Source organism: Oryzias melastigma, linkage group LG4 (assembly GCF_002922805.2).
Source record: "Oryzias melastigma strain HK-1 linkage group LG4, ASM292280v2, whole genome shotgun sequence".
Lineage (NCBI taxonomy): Eukaryota > Metazoa > Chordata > Actinopteri > Beloniformes > Adrianichthyidae > Oryzias > Oryzias melastigma.
The window spans coordinates 19,197,477-19,207,255 of record NC_050515.1 but is presented as its reverse complement, the minus strand read 5'-3'; the positions used below and the strand labels follow the sequence as shown (position 1 = coordinate 19,207,255).

The 9,779-nt window shown below is 37.7% G+C and overlaps 2 long non-coding RNA genes across 3 annotated transcripts in view; one reads left to right on the top strand and one right to left on the bottom strand.

Annotated features, from left to right (window-relative positions):
• Positions 1-1,004: 1,004 nt before the first annotated feature.
• On the bottom strand, positions 1,005-2,551 carry LOC118598682. 2 transcript variants are annotated; one of them, XR_004947779.1, is made up of 2 exons: positions 2,439-2,551; positions 1,005-1,596 (listed from the first exon to the last, which is right to left on the bottom strand). It is a non-coding gene; the product is annotated as an uncharacterized LOC118598682 (long non-coding RNA). The 2 variants fall into 2 exon arrangements; XR_004947778.1 differs by having other exon boundaries at positions 1,005-1,565; positions 2,439-2,544.
• A 3-nt stretch (positions 2,552-2,554) lies between these two features.
• The window catches only part of LOC112150627, a 73,377-nt gene continuing 66,152 nt past the window's right edge, over positions 2,555-9,779 (top strand). Inside the window, exons 1-2 of the long non-coding RNA XR_002919996.2 lie at positions 2,555-2,685; positions 9,506-9,576. This is a non-coding gene — a long non-coding RNA (uncharacterized LOC112150627). The remainder of the gene's footprint in view (positions 2,686-9,505; positions 9,577-9,779) is intronic.

Below are 9,779 nucleotides of genomic sequence, written 5' to 3'. Positions count from 1 at the left end.
AAAAAAACCCCAAAAGGAAACGAGTTTCTTTAGCCGAACAGCTTTTTTTCCAGTACAGGTTGGCGCTCCCAACAGCTTCAATCTACTTCCGGTGGCACACCTAAGTCACGTCTCGTAGGTCACAGCTCAAGTCTCGTGAGTCGTGACTCAAATCTCATGAGTCGTGACTCAAATCTCATTGATTTTGACCCAAATCTCCTGAGTCGCGTCTCAAATCTTGAGGGTTGTAACACACGATTTGAGTTGCGACCAACAAGCCGGCTCACCGAAGCTTCAATGCCGTTTTATGCAATGAAATTGCCCACCCCACGAGATTTGAGTCACGGCACTGTGCGGTTTCACAGTGGTGTTTCTCTGTTTTGAAGTAGTATCAAAGTAAGACTTCTGAAATTTTCTGAAGGAAGTTTTCACCTTCATCCTTACAAAGTAAGCTGCTGTGTTGCCTTTTTAAAGAAAATGAAGCAGATTTAGTTTGAACTGTACAGTTAATATGGTTTTAATGATCACATTGATAAAAGTTTGCTAAAAAAACACTGTTTATTTTTGGTGAAAAATGATGTTCTAAACTCAGATGAGGAGCAAAGGAGGTTGATGCAGGTTGCACTCTGGCCATCTGTTGAAAAAGTTTTATTTCCAAGCAGAAAAAGTTTAAAAAGAGCCATCTGGATTTTTTTTTTTTTAAGTCCAAATGACCCTTTTAAAAACTTTTTTTCTGCTATGTAACAATCCTGGATGATTGATAGTTTTCAGAGATATTTTTATTTTGAAGCTTTTAGCTTGAAATACAGCTCTTTGGTTTTCAGCAATTTCTCAGAGTGTTGTTCAGCCTGACCTTGAAGGGGGTGACCCTACTAGGACGTTCCCTCCTGGGATGATTGACAACTGTCTTGAATGCTTTCCACTTGTAATTAATCCTTCTCACTGGAGAACGATTGACTTCAAATTGTTTGGAAACAGCCTTCTAACCTTCCTCCGATTGCAGCTGCAGCTCAAAGATTGTAGTCTTTTTTTATTTATTTATTTTTTTTGTGTCTTTTTCTGGTGATATTGCATCAAAACCACAATCCCTCTTCACAACCAACAGCCTAAAGCTTTTCAACCCTTTTTGATCAATTTAAAAAAGAGAAACTATCTGCAATCCATGCTAACAATTCCTATCAAAAGATTACTGTATGAAGTTAGGTTTGGTGTTTTCCTGAAATTACTGAATTTTAGGGAAGTATTCACACCAGAAAAGTCTCTTGGTCCACTTGTTTGATTCCAATTTTTTGTATCTTACTCAGCCCAATCCCTGAAATAACACATTTTATTTAAATGGCATCTTTCTGGGCACCCAAGGCTGCCTTACAAGTAAAAACAAGACATACAAAACAACTACACAAACAAGACAATACAGTAAAATTACAAAAGTAAATAAAATCATGCATTCATTAGGATTGGCATGGAAATCTCAAGATGAAGGTTTTGAAAATTTTAGAAAACTAATAGAGTGAGTCCATCAGAGGGAAGTGAGTTCCAGAGTTGATTGAGCCCATGGAGATGAGATCAGCAATGGATACAACCATCTGGAGGGAGGAGAAAGACCTGAGGGAGTTCCTTTCAAAATAAAAGACACCCTGTCACATATGATCATCTCAATGCAGCAAAAGCAGTAGCAAATGTAATGTCAACAGTGATTAAATAAAACTAGTTAATTGGTGTTGTTGGTGAATCTCTGCCAGAAATGTAAATCTAACAAACGAAAATGAAATCTGAACTAATTAAGTGACCCTTGCCATATTTTTTAAACACACTTAAAAATCCTTGATTTTTTTTTTTCAAAAATGGAAAATTTGCTTAATAATCAGGTCCTAAACACTGCTTTTGCTTTTAGATGTCAGTACAAGACTTGAAGCAAAACATGGGTCAAAATGTTGTAGTTTGACTTGAGATACGCACAGTCCTTCAACTGTTTGTAAATAAGTTAAAGTTTAAATTAGTTTACTTTCTCATATTGTATAGTTACTTTTTAACAGATTAACTTTTTTTTTCTTAAATAAAAGAGCCACAGGTTGCAGACCCGGTCAAGGGGGTCTGGTGGAGCATAACATTAAAAGGATGTAACATGAATTGGGGGCTCATCCGGGATCTGTTAATCCATCAGGATCAATTTAGTTTATGTTTTATTTATTTTTTTTCTTTCTTTCTTTGCTTGCTTCACTTTTGTAAAATTCTATACTTGGAGGTAAGGTGTGGTCAACCGTTGTTCTTTGTGATTCTTAGCATTACGTTTGAGTAATGTTGGCAAATTAAAATCAAGAGCATTTTGAAAAAAATGGTTAATTGAGCAGAGATTGCTCCAACCCTCAGGCAGACCTTGGCTGGAGAGATCTGTTGGAGTTGGTGTAGGTGACAGCATAGGAGTGGAGGCTGTTGCAGTTGTTGCTAATGCCACTAACCCCGATTGGGCGGAAGCAGGTGCGGAAGTTCCTGCAGTTGAAGCCGGTACAGGGGCAGACCAAATTGCATTGCTCCAGACTGAGGTTGCCACAGAGGAATTGAAACTCCTTCTTTTGGTGAAGAAAAGGTGACAAAAGTTCAGGATGTTGAGATAAGGCACTGGAGAAGTTCAGGCTTAGGAATTGGGAAAAGCAAACCTGGCTGCTCCTGAGTCCTGACGCCCCGATTCCTGCTCATCAGAAGTTTGTGAGTTGACTCGTTGCTGTTGTTCTTTGTTTTAGAGATTTGGAGGGACATTACTATCAGCATTTTTAAGCGCTTTGTGGCCTCTAGCCTGGCCAAATCATGTGTTTATTTGGTGCCTGAAGGACTTTTTTTTTCACATAAAGGAAATCTGTTAATCAAACTTGTGCTGAGTTCTGTTCACTGCAGCAGAAAACAACAACAACAAAAAAAACAGAAATAGAAAAACATTCCAAAAGTACAAACAAAACAAAATATACGGTCTCAGCCATAACAGGTATTTTGTAGGTGATCTGATTAGGCTCTGGTAGCCAGTGGAGCTTCTGTTAGACGGGTGTAATGTGAAGAGTGGAGGTGGTTATTTTCCAGGTGGCAGAGATTTGGAGAAATTGAAGTTTGCAAATAGTTTATTGCACTTTTTGCAGTATAGCCAAAGAGTAGGATGTACGTGAGGATGACTGTACCCGCCACCCAGAAATTCAGAGCAGTACAACTTCAAACAATCATGGAGCGGGCTGTACTTGTTTGGCAAAATATTCAGTTACAATGTTTAAAAAAAATAAAATGCACTAGTGTATTCACACCTACACACTTAGTTGTTAGAAACACATTTTTTTTTTCAGTTTAAGCAACAACATAGATGTGACTGCACCCCACATTTTAAATGGATGATCTGAATACTTTTTGGAACATATTATGTTACATTCTGCTCATCATTCGTCATTCCTGTAGCTGTTTACTCTCATGTCATCCCCGCACCCTGAAATTGATCCCTGTAGTCACTGCTGTCCCTGCCTGCATGCAAACACTTTGCTGAATGACAGTTTTTTTGTGTACTTGGTGCTGAAGAGAAATGAATAGGGGCAGGTGAAAAGATTACTAAAGCACACCGCTGTTCACCACCCACGAGAACCAGCAAGCCAACCATTCCTACTCTGCATCAATACCTTCAAGCAGCAGTTGAAGAGAATTACCACTCTTTCAGAGTCAAATAAAAATTTAAGCAGCATATTGACTTGCAGGGGAATTGCACTGAGGTACTTAAAAAAGAAGCCTCTTTGTATACCACTTTGCCAAGTAAGAGTAGCGATAAATCCTTTCAGTCATGGCCAACTGTGTTGCCACAGAGGTACACCCACATCAGAACCTCAGGAAGACTCTGTATTTGTGGAAGTCCATTTAAAACTAATTAAAAAGGTTTGTGAAATTTTTGGTAAAAATATGGTTAAATGAGATTCAGAAGCAACACAATTAAAAGCAAGAGTGTTTTGGCAGTTGTCCTGCTTTTGGCAATAAACATCTACTCTTTTGTGATTGCATAGTCCCATTTCTATCCAGAATAAATTCCCTACTAAGTTTTTGATGATTCCACTTATGAGCCACAAAACATTTTTCATCTCCAAAGACAAATTCATTCAATTTTTTGTCTAAAAATATATTTTTTTCCTGTATGTCAAAAACCTTTTGCCACTTCAGAGTTTTAAAATTGTCACAAACTTACAATAATCGCTTGACATTTTTTCTTTTTTTGTGTGTGTGTTTTACTGGAAAAGTTTTCACCTTCAAGAAACATCTTTTTTTTCTATATTTACTTTAATTGTTCACATATTCTGTAGTGCTTCAATTGTTTGTCAGTAAACATACTACTAAAGGGGAGAAAGGCATTATCATATGCTTCATGAAGACCATGTTAAGAGCTTTTGGTGACAAAATACCACTACAAAGTGATAGAAAACCAATCGGAAAAGCCAATGAGGGTCAGGACATCAATTAAAACAGTTTAACATCTTAAGACCCAAACACAAAGTCACAGGGCCCCAGTTAAGCAGAATTAACCCAAAATGTGACGTCCACACATGTGGACGCCAGATCTTCAGAGGTTAAAACAGAGAGGTTGGAAGAGCCAAAAAGACAGAAATTGCTATGTGGTTTTTTAAGACTTCCTGCTACCTCATGCATCGTCACACCACATCAGAAACAGTGAGTTTTTCTTTAAACCTGAAGTGATGAATCAATATTTATTCAGTGCTCAATGCACATATGGACAAGCAATGATAAGTTTGTCATTATCCAAAGTTGGCAGTTCTGCAAGGTTCTAGGGCAAAAAAAAAAAAAAAAAAAAAAACTGCTACTAAGTACAAAGCTTCATCAAACTGTCAGAAAATTGTTAATACAAGTCCATGTCTGTGCACAGAATTAAATTTCATTGCTTTAATTGTTTTATGGGCTCACAGTTGCCAGTGGGCAGTTTACTTGCAACTCAGCAAAAATGTCTTTCATACCGCTCAATTTAACATTTACATGCATTTATTCAGGCGTGGGGTGATTTTGTGATCAATCTGCTTGTTGCTCAATTTCTTTTCAGACTACAGCTAATTAAAAAAAAAAACTGAACAGACATTGTGTAGGGTCTTTCCACACACAGCTAAAATGAAAATATGACAGCTTATCCCTGATAAAGCTCAGGCAAATTAGAGGAGTTGGATCTGTTTGCACAATAGTTTCTGATCATTTGCATTGATTATGTCACACACTTGTTAGAGCCAGTGTCTGGGAATTGGCTTCATTTCCGGTTCCCTAATCATTGTTGACCATCCAGCAAAAAAGGATGAAAGAGTGATCAATGTGGCTTCGACCGGCTCCATGCGGGGGGTCACTTATTTCCTCTGACAACAATTGGCAGAATTGTTTGACGAGTGAGAGTAACTCCCTTTCAAAGAAAAGAGGAGCTTAACTGTCAATGGCCTTTCCCGCACAATTGGTTTGAGCTGCACTGATAAATATATCACTCAAAAGTTTCCAAGCCTCTTTTATTTTTAAATCACGATTCAGTTTGGTATCTAAACAGCTTTGGGAGCAATAAGGGGACAAGCTGGAACACATTTTTATCAGCATTGTTTTATATTTTTGATCTAAATGCTTCCAGAATCTTTTATAATTAAGTTATAATTATTTGGTTGAAAACAATGGCAGCTTGATCAACTACAACAAACTATAACATAAATATTAAACTGTCTGTTAAAAAAAAAAAAAAAAAAAACTATGAAGAGAAATTTCACTTTTTAGATAGTTGGGTTACATTATTTGCATTAGTGCATTTTTCTGAGCTACATGTAATTTAGGTTTCCTTTGTGCCAATGCAAATGCAGGAGGATTTTTCTGTCATATCTACTAGACTTTGTTTAACAATGTTTAACTGCTGATAATGGCTGATTGGGTGGGAACAAGTGAAGTAAGAGTCTACTTTTTTTTTTTTTTATAATTCATAAATAATCTATGTTTTAACTAAACAAACAAACAAACAAACAAACACAACACTGCCTTAGGTATGCAAAAATGTTAGCTAAAAAAAAACTTAAAGGGACAAATTCTACTGATGCCCAAGGGTGTTGGACCCTAACACCACATGTTTGCAAATAAAATCACATTAAGAATTTGACATTCACATGCAGAAAACTTGTTAATTTTCTTAAAAAAAATAAAAGTAATAAGGTACCATCAAAGTCTGAAATCTTTGAGTCACGCTGTAAATAAACTCTGTTAGGAAAACTGGTCAATCACTCATAAGAACATGAGGAAGTTATTTTCTGAGGGCTTCTAGGATTTTTTTTATTTCATTTTTTCTGAATTTTAATGTTTATAGCTTACCAGAGCACTTGCATGTTGCTGCACAACACTCCAAGCAATGCAAGCTGAGCCCATTTCAATCTCATCCTTTTTCAGCGTTCACATGTAATTATTATTTTTAAGATTTTTTTAATTCATTTTTTGTGGCAGAACAACTGTTCAGGATTCATTTTGCACCGTTGCCTGAAATTAAAAAAACAAAACAAAAAAAATACTTAACTAGCTCACATTTTTTCTACATTTAACCTTTTTTTGTCATTATAATATGTAGTTCACTTTCAGCTTATCCCTTTCGGAGTCGCCACAGCGTAACAGCACCCACTGTTTTAGCATCAGTGATTTGGCAGAGTTTTTACGCCGGATGCCCTTCCTGACACAACCCTGTACTTGAGGGGCACAGGGACCCAGTTAGGCAGCAGCGTCAAGGGTCTTGCCTAAGGACCCAATCTGGGTGGGGGTCAGTGGACAACCCTGGGAATCGAACCTAGGGCTTCTGCGTTGCCAGCCCTTCACCTAGCCCACTGAGCCACCCAGCCGCTTTTTTTGTCATTATAATATCAATCATGGAAAAATGTGTTTAACTAATCTTAGTATCCATTTAATTAATTTATGGACATAGAGTACAATACAATGAAAAAAGAAGCAAGAATTTGATTTTGGAGCTGTCATCACAAAAATGTGTTCAGAAAAATGTTAATTTTAGCCCATTTAGTTTTCATTTATAAAAGTTTGCTGCATTTTAAAGCCTTCACCCATCAACTTGTGGTCCAAACTAATTTCCCTTTTTTCTCTTTCTTTCTTTCTTTTTTTGGATTAATTTATTAAACTAAGCTCCAAAATAATGCTGCTTGGTGTGATTTCTGAAACTGATGAATTGGAGATGAAAGCAAGCCCAGCACTGAGGGGCAAAAGCCAAACATTGGCAGAGAAAGTCAAGTGTTGCCTTACATCAGTCTGTCTCTAAATAATTTGTAGTCCATATTGCTGTGGTTATTAATAAAACATTGTAGTCGCCAGTTTTCTCAGAGAAGGATGTTCTTCCAAACTCATCCCAAGTTCAACTAATATAACATTCAGAAAAAATTATGAACATTACACTTCCTGCTCAACAAACCTTAAGTCTAAATGTAAGAAAGTTTGTTCAAATGTAACTTTAATAGACTCCAATTGTATTGAAGCAGTTAAAGATTCACTCTGATGAAAATCGTGTTTGTGTTTTTTGGTGTTTTTTTTTTTTTCTTTTTTCTTATGATGTTGAACATAAATGTGTGTTTTTTTTAGGTAGGATTTATATTTTTGCTATGCTAATGTTAGCTTGGGCTTGCTAGGTGCTCTACGCTAGGAGGAGAGAGTGTAAACAAAGGTCTGATGGGAAATCAGCAGAGGCCAACTCCCGTGGCAACAGTACCGCCCACAACCCAGAGTCAAATTTCTAATGAGCACGTGGTGCTCTGCCGAAAAATATGTCTTAAAAAGCAACATGGGCTCTCTGATTATGGCTAACACAATTATAATATAAAAATATCACTGGGAACAATTTTGCGATAGAAAAGAAATTATGTACAAAAATATAAAATGTATATTCTTTATACAAAAATGCGGTATCTGTGAGATGAAACAACTGGAAATTTCCTTGAATAGGGTCATGCAGATGGGGGGACACGGACTTCTTGGTGGGGAAATTCAATACTCAGTCTTAACAGTTGTGACCTTGAGGCAAACCATTAAGACTACATTGCCCCTAAACTTTAAGAAACCTGTAAGCTGCTTTGGTTGATAAGCAATTAAATGTGGAATGACAACAATGTCCCAAACTATGAGGATTTTGTGGTTTAGTTTAATTATTTTAGATGTTTTTAAATCATGTCCTAATTGATTTCTTAAATGTTTACATTTCTGTCACCAAGCATGTTCTTCTGCATTTTGGTCCTACACCACCAGTTCACTGCAGTTCATCTCACGCCACATCAGATGGGTTTCCTGCAGCGTTGTTCCCATCATGCCATACCACATCCACTCAATCCATTCCTGGGTGAAGTTTCCAGGTCCTGTGTAGGGTCACTCGGGCAGCTCATCTTCATGCGTCTGTTCTCCAGGAACAGCCTGGGCCACGCTTCCTGTTCATTGTGACTTAGGATCGTCAGCATTCATTCCCCTTTGGCCATGTTTCCAGTCCAAGAAGAGGCTCACTGGGGCTGCTCCCCTTCATGTGTCCTTTCTCAGCGGAGAGTTGTCAGGAACGCTTTATTGCTACCTGTTCCAGAGGAGGGGTTTGCTATGTTGATCCGTCACCGTCATTTGGCTGCAGGAGCCTTCACTGTTTTCTGGAATTGTTTATACTTTGTTACTCCTCCAAGTCCCCTCCGCTTAGGTGTATTATATTGTATTGGGGCATCTGAAATTGGCCCTTATGGGGAGGGGTACTGTCAGGATTTGGTGATTTAATTTGGTTTTTAAGTTGGTGTTTGTCATGTTCTGGTTGATTTATCTGCTGCAGTTTGGGTCCTATACCACCCATTCCTGACAAAAACACCAAGAAATTGGTGAAAGTTGAAAATAAATGTTTAAACAATGGTTCAGAATTTGACTTAACTCAAAGAAAGTGTATTTGATAGATTTGCATAACATTTCTGCAAACTTCAATGAACTGAAAAAAATGTTCGTAAGAGGAAATAAGCCAAAATGCCTTTCATTCAATGAAAAAAAAAAGAAACAAAAAAAAACATACATAATCCAGTTATAAAAGGGCATTGTTGATAATTCTGTATTGAGAAGTTGACAAATATAATGTACTAGTCTTTTTACTACTGTTATTAAATATTGTGATATTATGCAATATTTATGCTCACTTGAGAGCTGATTAAGGTATATGGGTGACACACCAGACTGGCAAGAAAGCACAAGAGTACAAGACACAAAAGAAAGACACAGAGACACAACATGAATCGAGGAGAAGAAGTGTGTGTGTGTGTGTGTGGGGGGGTGGGGTGGGGGGGGGTGTTGAGAGAAATAATCACTGAGAAAGGAATGTTCTATCCACAGGGGCTCCTACTAATTGCTTCGCTCATGAGTTTGTGGGACATGTTAGTTGGCTACTGGATCTGGATCCAGCTCTGCCGCCTCAGGGGTGTTGGCATCTCAGCTCACCAGACGACAGCTCAGTTTGACATGGATTTCTTTTTTTTCTCACTCCCAGCCATTGCAGCCTTCCTCCCCCAGAGGTTTCCCCCCATCAGAAGTGGCCTAGCTGTGATGGATTGGCATCCTGTGAGTGTCAAACTGCTTTATGGCTCTTTAATGAGGCGATCAGGCAGAGCGAGCTGCTCTGCCACTACTGGTGCTTAAATAGGAAAACAGGTGAAGTTTCATTATAGCTGCATTTGTTACTGTAGCAGTAACTCTATACCTAAATGACTCTATAGCAAAGCAATCATAGACTTTACAGACATAAATGTTTGATCTGTAATATA